Source organism: Homarus americanus, unplaced genomic scaffold, assembly GCF_018991925.1.
Source record: "Homarus americanus isolate GMGI-L3 unplaced genomic scaffold, GMGI_Hamer_2.0 scaffold27231, whole genome shotgun sequence".
Classification (NCBI taxonomy): domain Eukaryota; kingdom Metazoa; phylum Arthropoda; class Malacostraca; order Decapoda; family Nephropidae; genus Homarus; species Homarus americanus.
Window position 1 is genome coordinate 2,843,359 of NW_024718545.1, and position 16,125 is coordinate 2,859,483.

At 45.4% G+C, this 16,125-nt stretch overlaps 1 protein-coding gene across 1 annotated transcript in view; it reads left to right on the top strand.

Moving 5' to 3' along the window:
* Positions 1-4,205: 4,205 nt before the first annotated feature.
* The window catches only part of LOC121859737 (protein O-linked-mannose beta-1,2-N-acetylglucosaminyltransferase 1-like), a 58,794-nt gene continuing 46,874 nt past the window's right edge, over positions 4,206-16,125 (top strand). The window contains exon 1 of the mRNA XM_042356692.1: positions 4,206-4,257. The gene's annotated coding sequence lies outside the window, so the exon portion shown is untranslated. The remainder of the gene's footprint in view (positions 4,258-16,125) is intronic.

A 16,125-nucleotide genomic window follows, 5' to 3' on the forward strand; every position in this document is an offset into this window, starting at 1 on the left:
TTAAGGCGGAGAATTAGTGGCACGCAGGTGAGTGTGGCTCTCACCAACCTTCCTAGACAAAGAGACAACTAAACTCTTAATATCACATCTAATTAATAATCTTTCATCTGTGTGAAACAAAACAACAAAATCGTATTCATAATCTTCACTACGAGCTTCTGAAAATGTCGTCAGGTTTATACAGTTAAAGTTCTTCTTCTTTTTTTCCCGTACGAGAATATGAGGTAATTTCTCGACCAAAATAGCAATAACGTGAGGCGGAAGGTAGAGGGGTCCAGGATCCACTGAATATAACTGAATATAAACACAAGGGTGGAGCGGTAAGGTCCCAGATACCACTGAATTTTAGGGTTGTTGTTCTCTCATAGCGGCTGAATGGAAATGAAGATGATGATGATAATGATGATGAAGATGATGATGATGATGATGATGATGATGTCCTTCCTATTTAAGTGTATCTTCATCGTCCAACGTTCATATTATCAACGCCTTGACGAGCAATCAAACGCCTGGGGTACTTTTTTGTTTCCTCCTTAGCGATATGGTGATTCGTTTTATGGAAGATGGTTTTAGTGTTGATCGTTTTCTCTCTCATCAGGTGGGCCTTAAAATTACACTGAAGAATTTACCTGAGTTAGATACGTGTTGTGTTATGAGGGTGGACTGAGCATAGGTAGCGTGAACAGGAGCATGATATAGGACTTTGATAGTGGAGCGTGATATAGGAGTGTGATACAGGAGCGTGATAGAAGAGCATGATAGAGGAGCATGATATAGGAGCATAAATAAGATTGTGATACAGGAGCGTGATATAATAGCGTGGCAGGAGCGTGATATAAGAGAATGACATAGAATTGTGATATAGGAGCATGATACAGGAGCGTAAAAGGAGCGTTAGTTAGGAGCGTGACACAGACCAACAACTTGTGACAGACTGTGACACGAAAAACCTGAGCATGAACAACTTGATGCGGTGAATGTGTCAAAGAAACTCACCTGACCCAGTTATCCTGAGGGTTAATTGTACTTGGAGACAGACAGACAGACAGACAGACAGACAGACAACCTAACCTAACCTGATCTACCTCGAACCTACACTAACTTAACCTACCCTACCCTACCCTGACCCTACCCTACCCTACCCTACCCTGACCCTACCCCACCCTACCCTGACCCTACCCTGACCCTACCACCCACCCTACCCCTACCCTACCCTACCCTACCCCTACCCTCACCCCACTCCCTACCCTACCCAACCCTACCCTACCCTGACCCTACCCTACCCTACCCTACCCTGACCCTACCCTACCCTACCCTACCCTGACCCTACCCTACCCTACCCTACCCTACCCTGACCCTACCCTGACCCTACCCCATCCTACCCTACCCTAACCTACCCTACCCTACCCTACCATAACCTAACTAACCTAACCTAACCTAACCTGGGTGTATTACTGTAGTCTCCAATACTCGAGTGTGGATCCAGGATTTAAGTGGAGGAGGTGAGGAACACTTGAGACTGACTGGCTGGAGGAGAAGTGGGAACCAGGTATTGTCAGTATAAATAAACAGTGACTTGTATTATGGAGTCTCTCTCTCTCTCTCTCTCTCTCTCTCTCTCTCTCTCTCTCTCTCTCTCTCTCTCTCTCCTCCTCTACTACTCTTTCTCTGTTACAACACACACACACACACACACACACACACACACACACACACGAAGGTGAGTGCGTGAGACTTCAGTATTCCAGGGCAGAATAAGAAGCAAACGGGGTATAAAGGTCAGGGGTGACTGTGTGTGTGTGTGTGTGTGTGTGTGTGTGTGTGTTCATGGATGTGCTTGTGTAGATATGAATGATGTGTTTGTGTAAATAATGTATAGAATGTGCTTGTATATACAATATATTGTGTGTGTGTGTGTGTGTGTGTGTGTGCCTGCGTATTGTAGTGTACAGATTATGTAAACCATTGTGTGCATGTATGTAAGTTTAATATGTTTAGTATATGTATGTATGTATGTATATATGTATGTATGTATGTATGTATGTATGTATGTATGTATGAAGTGTGCCTCTGTTTTATTTGTTTCCTCTTTGTTTTATTTGTTTATTCTCTCCTCGGATGAAAACAAAAACACAGGTTAAAAACATTAATAACTAACTCATCCCATTAGTTGCCAGTCACCTCAACTTGATATAATTTCTTATATATTTTTCTATTCACTAATTGCAATCATAATTAATACCCACTAATATCATCAGCAATAGATAAATAATTATACACATATATACAATTATCTTATTACCCCTAAATTATTGTTTTTTGTATAATTTCCAGTTTTTTATAAGAATATGAATTATATGTATCGATTATGAGTGTATTATTGACACTAAATTAATGGGGTAATGTGCTGTGGTTTTTTTTTATTTATGGTAGGTAAAGAAAAATGCGGTAACGTGTGGAAGGTTCTAGAGAGGACAGCTTTGGTCAGGTCTAAGGTAGGGAGGTCGTGTTATATCGAGGTACAGTAGTTCATTATAGAAGGGGTTGTGTTAGGAGTATTGGATTATTTTGACTACTAGGTGTACTATTTGTCAGATATGGGAGAGGTATAATGTTTTTTTTTTACGATTATGGTACCATTATTGCTACTACCACCATCATGTTTACTACCATTACTGTAATTGCTTCTACCACTATCCTACTACCAGCCACGATTACTACCATTACTACTACCATAATTGTTGCTACCACTATCCTACTACCACCACGATTACTACCATCACTACCATGATCACTACTACGACTATCCTACTACCATCACGACCACTACTACCATTACTACTACCATAATTGTTGCTACCACTATCCTACTACTACCACCACTATCACTACTCCATCGCTACCAATATTATATCTACCACCATATTTTCCAACACTTATCGCTATTACCACAATCGCTACCACTAACCCCGCTACCACCACCATAACACTGCAGCGATTTATCAAGAATATTTATTACATGTAGAAGTGGACAGGTACAAATGACTGGTAACACCACCACTACCACCACGACCACCACGCCCACTACCACCACTACCACCACGACCTTTACTACCACTACCACCACTACCACTACTACTACCACTACCACCACTACCACTACTACCACTACTACCACTTGTTTCCAATTAATTACCACTACTACCACCACGACCACTACCACCACTACCACCACGACCACTACTACCACTACCACCACGACCACGACTACCACGACCACTACCACCACGACCACCACGACCACATCACCACCACGACCACCACGACCACCACCACCACGACCACCACGACCACCAATGACTACTACGACCACCACCACCACCACCATTACTAAAATCACCACTAATGCTTTCTACCAATACTACTACAACACCTTTAACACCACTATTACCATGACCACACACACACACACACACGCACACACACACACACACACACACACACACACACACACCGGTAAGACCAGTACGCGTTGAGAGTATTTATTTAGATTACTTTCCTGGTCCAACTAATTAAACTTATTTCCATGTACTGTAATTTGTTCAGGTACAAAATATATGTAGGACTGAGGTGAGGTAGCTCTCTCTCTCTCTCTCTCTCTCTCTCTTTCTCTCTCTCTCTCTCTCTCACACACCACAAAGCAACAGACAGGTAGATCGATCCCCGGCAGGTGGGTCAGGTGAGAGGCGGCTGGGGGTACATTGTTACCTGTGGTAGCCAGTATACATACCACTACCTCAGGGTATACATAAACACCTGTGGCAGCCAGTATACATACCACTACCTCAGGGTATACATAAACACCTGTGGTAGCCAGTATACATACCACAATCCTACGGTATATATACATGTGTGTATTTCTTCGCTAGTATACACACAATACTTGTCTTGAGTATTTTGACTTGATATTTAAAAGGGGTTTGTGAGTGTGTTATTTCTACCCCCTAGTCTTATCATCCGTGTTATTTCTACCCCCCTAGTCTTATCATCCGTGTTATTTCTACCCCCTAGTCTTATCATCCGTGTTATTTCTACCCCCTAGTCTTATCATCCGTGTTATTTCTACCCCCTAGTCTTATCATCCGTGTTATTTCTACCCCCTAGTCTTATCATCCATGTTATTTCTACCTTTTCTCCCCAGTTTGTGTACCGTGGCCACCTCTTCCTGGGTTCGAATCCCCCACAGCCTGACCCACAGTGAGTGACCCATCTAGTGTCGACTGTACCGATAATTAATTAGAGTTTTAATCCATTTTAGACGCCATTTTAGTGATTGATTTTAATATTTACTATATGTTTACACTTTGAGAAGAATATTTGACGTAGGAATATTCGAGAATTAATATTGTTTTTCAGTTTAAATGAGATAGTTGTGTTCATACATACGAGGGAATTTTTTGACGTACGATCGTTTGGGAATCCGTCAATTTTTATTTATTTATTTATTTATTTATTGGGGGCAATATTTGACGAACGAATATTTAAGAATCTATCATAACATCGTCGTTTAGGTGTACCAGTTAAATTCGTTCTAATATCTGGTGACGAAAAATGTTGACTTGTGTACGAATCTTTGAGACACTTGACCTTGATCTGGGTAATTGTAGGAGGGGGGGGGGAGGGGCGAAGGGAAGTACTTATACCCAAGCATGTAATAATAATAATAATAATAATAATAATAATAATAATAATAATAATAATAATAATAATAAACGGTTTATTAATTGAGTTGCTGCCGGTGGCTGAAAATATGCAGACTTACATTTGATTTAGACTTAATGATATAATATGCGTTGAATACATTTACAGGGCTGTACAGTACATAAATCAGGAGTTGTTTATTATTTTAACAATAGATGTGGTGTGTGTATAGAGGCCACACACACACACACACACACACACACACACACACACACACACATATAATAATGCATAATGGTTGCCACTCGTGTAACAAGGATGGCCGGTCCAAGGGCCACCCAGGCGTGAATTTGTTTAAGGTGTAGAAGCTGTCACCAACACAACAACCACATCCCGAGTTAACGCGTTGCATGACCCAGTGTCAAGGAATAGTCCGAGAAGACCGGACAACTCGCCAACTGCACTGGCTAACCATTACCCCGGAATACGATCCGCAAATCGATTAACATCCAGGTCCCCAATTACTGCTGGGTAGACAGAGGCAAATGGCGTAAAGAAACTTGCCCATAGTTTCACCCTGCCCGGGGATCGAATCCGGGCCCACTCGCTTGCGAGACGAGCATGCTGACCATTACACCACAGGTCGCCACACACACACACACACACACACACACACCTCTTCTTTCTCCTCTTCTTGTCATCTCCTTCCCTCTCCCTTATCTTCCTCCTCTTCCTCCTTTTCTTGTTGTTGTTGCTTTTTTTCTTCTCTTGTTCATTTCTTACTCTCTTGCTTATTACCGTACGCCATAGTCCTCTCTCTCTCCTGTCCTCTTCGACAGGCAAACAGACAGACAAGCGGACAGGCATGCACACAGACAGACAGACAGACAGACAGACAGACAGAAAAAAAGAAAGCCATACAGACAGACAGACAGACAGGAAATACCTACATAAACAAGAGAATTATCCCGACACACTAAGGGAGCTCATACTCTCTCTGTAGGTGATCCCGTCTGCTGTCCACACCAGAACACGAGCGCTCGTTCGCCAGGGTGTAACTTACCCTCCAAAGAACGCCAGGCTATTTCTGATCGCTCGAACTGGCGTTGTCCAAGGTGTGTGTGTGTGTGTGTGTGTGTGTGTTGTGTGTGTGTGTGTGTACCTTCACTCTGCATGATAATATTTTTCATGTTTTCTCTGACGTCATCACAACACTTGGAACGATGACCCTCCAGCCTAACGCCCACACACCCCGCCACACACCCGCCACACACCCCTGCCACACCCCGCCACACCCCGACGCACTCACCACACACCCCGCCACACCCCCCACACACACCCCACACACACACCCCTGCCACACCGACGCACTCACCCACACACCCCACACACCACCACCCACACACCCCACCACACCCCGACCACTGACCACACACCACCACACCCCGTCACACCCACCCCACACTCTTAGGGACAGACAGTGTGTATGTGCACTTTGCTGCCACACCACACGCACACACACACACACACACACACACACACACACACACACACACACACACACACACACACACACACACACACACACACACACACACACACACACACACACACACACACACACACACACACGACACACACACACACACACACACACACACACACACACACACACACACACACACACACACACACACACACGCGGGGACACTACTCAGACAGATTGCACCATGGCGTCAGTGAGAGATGGAAGGGGGGGTAGGGGAGAGGGAAGAGGAGGAGAGAGGGAGATGAGAGAGTAAGAGTTAAGGAGAGAGGGAGATGAGAGGAATGAAGAGGAGGGAGAGAGTGAAGACAGGGGGGAGAAAGTGGGATGAGAGGGAGAGGGATGAGAGAGAGGGTGAGGTAGAGGAAAATTGAAATGAGAGGGATGGGAGGAAGGGATTAAGAATGGATGGATAACATGAAGAGGGGAGAAAGAGAGGGAGAAGAGGGGAGAGGGAAGAGACGAGAAGGGAAAAGAGGGAGGGGTAAAGAGGAGGAGAGAAAGGGGAGACAAAAGGGAGAAGAGAAGGAGATGAATGAGTAGGGCTGAGGATGTTGGAGGGGAAGTAGGGGAGAGAAAGAGGTGATGGAGGGGTGAAAGGAGAAGGGAAGAGAGAGGGAAGGGGAACAAAGAGGGGAAAGGGGAAGAGAGGGGATGGAGGCTAACAGGAGATAATGAAGTCTTAGGAGAGAGAGGAACTGTCAGCCGGGCCTTGTTTACTCCACAAGCGGCGGACAGTACTGTGGGAGAAGAGGAGATAGAGAAAGGGGAGAGAAAGGGGAAGAGAGAGAGAGAGAGATAGGGGGAGAGGTAGAGAGAGGATGGGGAGAGGGACATTTTTGAGGTACCGTATCAAGCCGACATTGGGCCACCCGGAATCATGATTTTTTTTTGGAGGGTCAGTTGTGAGTCGTACCAATTCCAAAGGCTCTCCCGGTAAGCTTTGGGTGAGACGGGGAGGGGAGGGAGGGGAGAGGCGGGGTGAAGGAGGGGAGAGGCGGGGTGAAGGAGAGGGCCACAGCTGAGGGTCCTATGATGCACTTTATACAAGGACCAGCACGCCCCTTCCCTAAACACACACTCACACACACACACATACACTGCTGGATACCCTACATTCTTACATCATCCTATCCTATCCTATCCTTCCTCTGTCTCACGTCTATTCATTTCTATTCCATTTTCTCCTCTTCTGTTCCTTCCTTTCTTTTGTTCTCTCTCTTCTTCATCTTTCTATTCTATTCAATCTTCTTTTCTCTTAATACCAGGTGACTAATGTGTTAATAACCTACCACTATCTACCAGACTGAAACAGTAGTTGTGGTGGTAGTTGTGGTAGATAATCCTGAGTCCCTAATTCATCTTTACCACAATTAACCACATTCAATCAGTATCTACCACTATTTTCTACAATCTACCACCACTAACTTAACCACAATTAAGTGTTATTTACTGTTACTTACCACAATCAACCACTATTTACCGACTGGCTTCCCACAATCAACCACAATCAACCACTACTTACCACAACCACTACTTACCACAACCACTACTTACCACATCCAACCATTAACCCACCACTACTCTCACTAACACCACTGTCTGCCACCACCCACTACCTGCCACTAGCTATTAAACCTCAAGGGGCAGAAATTATACTTGACCTTCCTACTTGCCGTCTGCCATTACTCTGCCACTACCCCGCAACTACCCCCCCCCCACCCCTCCTGACACTGCCTGGCACCGAGTCACGTGATTACCACCATCAAGAGGCACTACCATTTGCACCAACCACCTCTATAATTATGTATAATGGCTCCATTTTTGATAAAGAGTAAAGCAAGGAGAGAGAGAGAGAGAGAGAGAGAGAGAGAGAGAGAGAGAGAGTCACCAAAGCTGGTACAGTGTTTCCAGAAGAGTGACAGTCATCGTATACATCAGCCAATGACAGACACAGGTGAGCTGGGGTCAGGTGCCTCTCTCTCTCTCTCTCATATAACTTACAGTATACCCAGAGGAATCACCTCCCCTGACACCTCCCTCATTCCCATACCTCACCTCCCCACTCCCACACCCCCCACCCCACACCCCTGTCTCCCCACACCCACACACCCAAACACACGTACAGAGTTTAAAAGTGGAGGAGATACAGTGACTCTGCTCCTGCCCAATAAGACTCGGGTCACCTGATCACCTCCCTGGTGTGGCGGGGTGAGGCAGGCGTCTAGTGTGACATACAGATACACAAATGAGGTTCAGGCGGTGGGAATTGTCTGTTAGAGAGGATGAGGGAGGTGAGGGTGAGGGATGGTGTGGATGAGTAGGGGGAGGATGAGGAGGGTGGATGAGGGAGGAGGGGGTGGATGAGGGGTGGAGGATGGAGGGATGTAGAGGATGAGGGATGGTGGAGGATGAGGGAGGTGAGGGGGTGTGGGTGTGAGGGGGTGAGGATGAGGGATGGTGAGGATGAGGGATGGTGAGGATGAAGGATGGTGAGGGGGTAAGGATGAGGGGGTGAGGATGAGGGGGGTGTGGATGAGAGTGGTGAGGATGAGGGAGGGTGTGGATAAGTGGGTGAGGATGAGGGAGTGATAATTTCTGGCCAAATACCTCGTTTCTCTATGGGTATCCTAGCCCAACGTCAGAGTACCTAACCTAACCTAACCAAAAACAAGTTTCCTTCACATAAAAACAAATAATAATAATAATTGTTTTCTTTTCGTCGGCTGGGAGCTTCGTCTTACCAACCCGAGTTTAAAAATAATTGAGTCGTGAAGGACACCGCACTACAGCGCTCTTACTGGAAGGTGTGGCTGGAAAACGAACTTATATTATTGGAATTAGTTCGTTTTACCGCCACACCTTCCAGTAAGAGCGCTGTAGTGCTGTTGGCAACGGATCTGTAGATAGAGTTCGGTCAACTCGGTGACATGCGTGCGCCATGTTGTGACTAAGCTGTGGAACAAATAGTTTGCGCTCGTACTGGAGAGAATAATGATGATGATGATGACGATGATGATGATGATGATGATTATTCAGTAAAATTGGATAAGGTGTTTACAATTGAATAACCCTGTTTATAAACTATGTGGGAGACAGCCCCAGAGGACTTCCCACCCTCTGAGTTACAACATGGCGCCCGGTTGGCCATCGTCCTCCTTCTGTCATCATCGTCCTCCTCTCGTCATCATCGTCCTCCTCCTGTCATCATCTTTCTCCTCCTGTCATCATCGTTCTCCTGTCATCATCGTCCTCCTCCTGTCATCATCGTTCTACTCCTGTCATCATCGTCCTCCTCCTGTCATCATCGTCCTCCTCCTGTCATCATCGTCCTCCTCCTGTCATCATCGTTCTCCTCCTGTCATCATCGTCCTCCTCCTGTCATCATCTTTCTCCTGTCATCATCTTTCCTCCTCATCATCCTGTCATCATCGTCTCCTCCTGTCATCATCTCTCCTCCTGTCATCATCGTTCCTGTCATCATCGTCATTATCGTCATCGTGTCATCATCATCGTCCTCATCGTCCTCGTCTCCTGTCATCATCGTCCTCTTCCTGTCATCATCGTCCTCCTCCTGTCATCATCTTTCCTCCTGTCATCATCGTCCTCCTCCTGTCATCCTCCTCCTGTCATTATCGTCCTCCTCCTGTCACCATCGTCCTCCTCCTGTCATCATCGTCCTCCTCCTGTCATTATCGTCCTCCTCCCATCGTCCTCATCATCGTCATCATCGTCTCCTCCTGTCATCATCTTTCTCCTCCTGTCATTATCGTCCTCCTCCTGTCATCATCGTCCTCCTCCTGTCATCATCGTTCGTCATCATCGTCCTCCTCTGTCATCATCGTCCTCCTCCTGTCATCATCATCATCCTCCCTGTCACCGTCCTCCTCCTGTCACCATCGTCCTCCTCCTGTCATCATCGTCCTCCTCCTGTCACCATCGTCCTCCTCCTGTCACCATCGTCCTCCTCCTGTACCTACAGACCTTCCTGGCCGTATTTAGAGGGCTGTCACTTGACCCTGAGAGGCATTGAGCAATACACAGCTGTATCCATTACCAGCGGTGACGTAACGCTGTGATGTGTCAGGTCACCATCAGGACCTAACCTAACCTACTATAGATGATTGAGTCTTGTTTACATACTTTTTGGTCTGCTAACGTTGACGCCTGTGTGTACCTGTGCGTGCCTGTGCGTGTCTGTGTCCACCCCCCAGATCATGAGCACACACACACACACACACACACTGAAAGGAGAGGGTCGGAGCTGTTGCGTTGTGGAGTAGTAGTGATAGGTGGTGGTGGAGGGAAGGTGTAGTGGTGGTGGTGGTGGAGGGAAGGCGTAGTGGTGGTGGTGGTGGAGGGAAGGCGTAGTGGTGGTGGTGGTGGGAAGGTGTAGTAGTGGAGGGACGGAAGGAAGGAAGGAAGGAAGGACAGGCCGTGTTATGGGTCTTCGTGTCTCCTCGTGTAATTATTCATATTTACCCTCCTGGCATATACACCACCGCCGCCAAGGTATGTATGTATATTTCGTGGACATGACTACTTGAAAACTCGTAGCGTGACTTAGTATACTTGTGTGTGTGCGTGTGCGTGTGTGTGTGTGTGTGTGTGTGTGTGTGAGTGGGAGGATGTGTGTGTGTATGTGTGGGTGGGTGTATGGAGGCTGGTGTATAAATAATATGTATATGTATGTATGAATATATATATAAATTTCTGTGTATACATAAATTCACATGCCATTATACCTAGATCATAATTAATTCAGCTACTGTCCCCCGGGTGCTCCTCGATCAGGTCACCGTAAGCAGGTTGAAGCGGCCGCCACGAGACAGGTACCGTCATCACACACAATTAAACAGCAGCTACAACGGTCTCCACACACGTACACTTTTATTGATTAAGGATTACTCTGCATTCCTACATTACTACCCTCTCTTACCAACCTCTCTACCTCTACCTACGTGCCCCCTACACCTGTGAGGAGAGATGAGGGGGACGGGGGAAGGGAGAAGAAAGAGCTAAGGGTACCTCTCTTTTCCCTCAGTCCCCCCCCCCCTCACTCCCTCCCCCTCACTCAAGAGCAAGCACAGGTCGAACTTGGCACCGAGCACCTCACCTCACCTCCGTCACACCTCTCTTTACCTTACACCTGCCTCACCCCACAGGTAGTAAAAAGAGAACCCAAACTTTTATATCGCTAACCTAACCTAACCTAACCCAAACTTTATATCGCTTCTCTCCCTCGTTCATCAGGTGTTGGGTAAAGTCTTGTCCTTCAACCCTTTTGTTTTATTTTGTAATTTCCTTGGTAGTAATTTATTATGGTAGACGTCCCCTACCTCTCACACCCCTCCCTGACCCCCATGCCCCTCCATGATCCTTACGTCCTTCCCTGACCCTTATACCACCTTCCTGACCCTCACACAACCATCCTTGACCCTCACACAGCCTCGCTGACCCTCACACCGCCTCTCTGACCCTTACACCTCCCTGACCCTCTCCTGACCTCACACCCCTGACCCTCACACCCCTCTGACCCCACCCTCCCTGACCTCACACCGACTCTGACCTCACACCGCCTCCTGACCTCACACCTCCCTGACCCTCACACCGCCTCCCTGACCCTCACACTCCAACAGGTATGAGAGATAATTAAGAGGTGAGCTAAACATCCACTTTGCTCCCTCATAACGCCTCCTCTGCCATCCTTCACACGGTCATAAAAGTTAATTAAGGGTTAAGTTAAACGTTCATTAGAGGTGACTTACCTGCCACTCTTAATTAAGGTGAACAGTAGAGGGGGTTAAGTGTCCCCATGTGTCGGGTGTCGTCGCTCCCTCCTCACTACTACACCACTACAGCACCACCACCTCTCGCTGCCATCACACAACCATTGCACTTCACTTCTTCCTTTTAAATCTTTCTCTAATAATCCCACTTCGAAGTCACTTCCTTCTGAGGACATAGACGATCGTCGTGGTCCTCCATGTTTGTCGGTTTATCGAGAAGGATAGTTTTGGGGATGAAGTATTTGTTATTTTTTTATTTATTGTCTATGGTGGGAAGGTTGTGAGGAAAGAGGAGGGAAGGCAGGCGAGTATTGTTTGATGGGAGGGAACGGGGCGCTGCTGGTTCCCGCGTGCGCTACACACACCGACTCACTCACTCACTCACCCGACACCACCACCGACACGCTGCCCAACACCTCCTCCTCCTCCTCCTCCCCACGGCGCACCCACACCCTGACGTCACACCTCCGCCAACTCCCCTCGCACCTGTCCGCCGCCACCAGTCGCACTTGTTCACCTCTTGTGGCCACCTGTCGCACCCGTCTACCACACTACCAATGCATCTGTCTACCACCACCACCACCACCACACCTGTCTACCACCACCACATCTGTATACCACACTACCAGCACCCATTGCAACTGTCTGCCACCACCCACCACACCTGTCCATCCCACCATCACCACCACACCTGTTTAACCCTTCCTCAACACCTGCATCTCACTCACTTTTCCTACCGAACTTAAACTAATCTAACCTAACCTAACTTAAGCTCAACCTAACGTTCACTTTGTTTAACGTTAATTAAGCTTGAACCTAACCTAACCTAACCATACCCACCACTACAAAGATGGCGTCATAAACATTGATCACGGGACGAAATAAAACACAGACGCGAACTTATCAACCACCCAAAAAATAAATTAAAATAAAATAAAACAAAATCTAAAAAATCCTTTGGAAATTTATAGACGAATGTAATTACGATTAATATGAGGAAGTTCTTTATTCACCTCTACGCCACGTCTCCCTCTTAACCCTTCAGTCAACCGAAATACACGTAAAGGAAATGAGATTCAAAAGACTTCAAGTGTTGGTTAAAAAATAATATCAGGAAAGGAATAAAATTTTAGTCAGATAAGAAAGTCGTATCATCTATCACATCAAATAACGAAAAAATATTCAAATAAAAGTCAGGTTCTGGGGTTTTGTTTCCAGTGTTGGTAAAAAAATATATAAATAAAAAGGGAATGTTTTAGTCAGATTGGGAAGCCATAGAGACGACCATCCTATCCAAACAAATATCGAGTCATAGATAATCCTGGGGAAAAAAAGTAAGGAGAATTTTACCAAGAGTGGAAAGCCGTAATATCGCGCGTCTCAAACACCCCCATGTGTGTGTAAACAAGATTGAAAACTGGAATTATGAGAGGCGATCTACAACCCGAAGTGTAATATAGAATTGTAAAAATCATTCAGTCTCGATTTTTGGTTTTGGGGGAAAAAATATTATGGTATATTGTTTTTTTCTTTCTTTAGGGTGTTGGATATGGAAATGGTGGATGAGAGTGGATGGTGGATGAGAGTGCAAGGGTGGTAGAGGAGGTGGATGAGAGTGCATAGGGATTTGAAGAAGATTTATAGAAGACTTGAGGGTTAGGTTACGTTGCGACGGAGGAGGTCTGAGGTCCTGAACCACTTGTATTGTTGGTTCATTTCACGCGTTACTCTGATAACTATTGGTGAGTTCCTTGCGTGTTGGGGCATTCTCTCTCTCTCTCTCTCTCTCTCTCTCTCTCTCTCTCTCTCTCTCCACCAGCCTACACTTAACACCAGTAATGTCAAAATATCATCTAATTCTAATCAGTTTTGACTCAAGTTTTAAGGGAGTTTTGTCATGCTAAGATTTGAAGTAGTGAAGATGGTGTTATAGAGGTCATGTTATAGATCTGTTACCTGTTAGTGGATGATATTATAGTGTGTTGCTGTAGAGTTAAAAGTAAACACGTTATTTGTATTCCCACTCAGGCATACCGACAAGACAATGGGATGTGTGTTGTGGGTGTGGAAGATCTATGTATAGGTGTGGAAGATCTATGTATAGGTGTGGAAGATCTATGTATAGGTGTGGAAGATGTATGTATAGGTGTGGAAGATGTATGTATAGGTGTGGAAGATGTATGTATAGGTGTGGAAGATCTATGTATAGGTGTGGAATATCATTTATGTGTGGTAAGTAGAGAGAGAGAGAGAGAGAGTTGGTGCCAGTACTGAGCCTTGAGGAACCCCGGTGATTAGTGACAGGTAGTGATGGGGTGACGTAAGGAGGAAAGACAATGGGATTAGAGCCAAAGTGTGTGTGTGTGTGTGTGTGTGTGTGTGTGTGTGTGTGTGTGTGTGTTGGTATTTTTAACGAGTTGGGGGTTGGGCTGGTGGTGGTAGTAGTAGAAGTGGTCATAGTAATAGTAGTAGTAGTGGTGGTAATAATAGTAGTAGTGATGGTAACAGTAGTAGTAGTAGTATTGGTAGTACAGTACAGCGCAGAGCTCCACCAAGGACACTGTTATTGATGTAAAGTTCTCATTAATCTTTAGGTGGACACAACTACCATGTTATGTGTGGTGTTATGTGTGTTATGTGCGTTATGTGTGTTATGTGTGGTGTTATGTGTGTTATGTGTGTTATGTTCATCTCGACTTTTTTGTTCAAGGGGAGATGACGTGCATACATACATACATACATACATACATACATACATACATACATACATACACCAATCAGCCAACTCAATACAATTACGTGCTTTGCGGTCGTGACGTCATCAACCATAACAATAACATTCAACCACTAATAATAACAAAGACTCGAAGAAATGGGGGAGGGGAGGAGGGGTGGTGGGGGTGAAGGAGGAAGGAGGGGTTAAGGGAGGGAAGGGAAGGGGTTAGGGAGAGGAAGGGTTAAGACAAAGGAGGATCACGATAATCACGTTTAATGATTGGCTGTTTTTACTAAGCCGTAGAGCAACACACACACACACACACACACACACACAAATAAATAAAAAAGTAGATACACACCTACATACGTACATAGATCAGCACGCACATAGACACATAAGAGTTTACAGTCAAATGCAGCAGAACCCTTCCAAAACGCACACACACACACACGAGAACTGATTTAACCAGACGCTGCGTGTGTACTTTCACCCCAAGTCGAGCACGCGATATTCCCCCGAGAAACTTTCCTTGCCTTGGCTGATGTAATCGGATTATTATTATTATTGTTTTTGTTGTTGTTGTTGTTTTTTGTTTTTTTTCTTCTTCCAATTTGGTTCTTAAACTTTATCTCTCTTTCTCTACTCTATTCTTTGTTTTCTTCTACTATTTTTTCTCTGCCTTAATCTTTATCACCTTTTCCTTTACCTTTTACATTTTATCCTCCATCTCTCTCTACTTCTCCTACCTTTCCATTATCGTATTTATTCCTCTCTTCACTTCCCCTTCTTCTCCTCCCCATTTTCTCATCCCCCTCCTCTCCTCCCCCTCTTCTCCTCCCCCTCCCTACGTGTCCTCCCTTATCTCAGTTTTGCCTCTTCTCGTTTCTTATGTAATTTCCTTCATTTATCACGTACATCTTTTTATCTATGTATATACACCTAACAAATATATACACACACACAGGACTATCTATGTAAATTCACGTACCAGATCATTAGCCTTAAATTTATATATGTAAATCCACGTATGAAAGCAATGTATATGACTTTAAATATGAAAATCCACCCAACACGTTAGTTTATATGAATGTATTTATCTAAATCCAGGTAACAGGGCAATGTATATTAATTTATATAGGTCATCTACATAACACGTACGTATATATCACAACCAAACAAGATTAATGCCACAAGGAGGCGGATCTTTTTAATGTAATCTTGATATATTACCTTAGACAGATTATCTTTTGGTGGTCCTGAGAGTGGGGGGTGAGTGTCTCTCTCTGTGTGTCTCTCTCTCTGTGTCTCTCTCTCTCTCTCTCTCTCTCTCTCTCTCTCTCTCTCTCTCTCTCTTACGGTACTGATCGCGG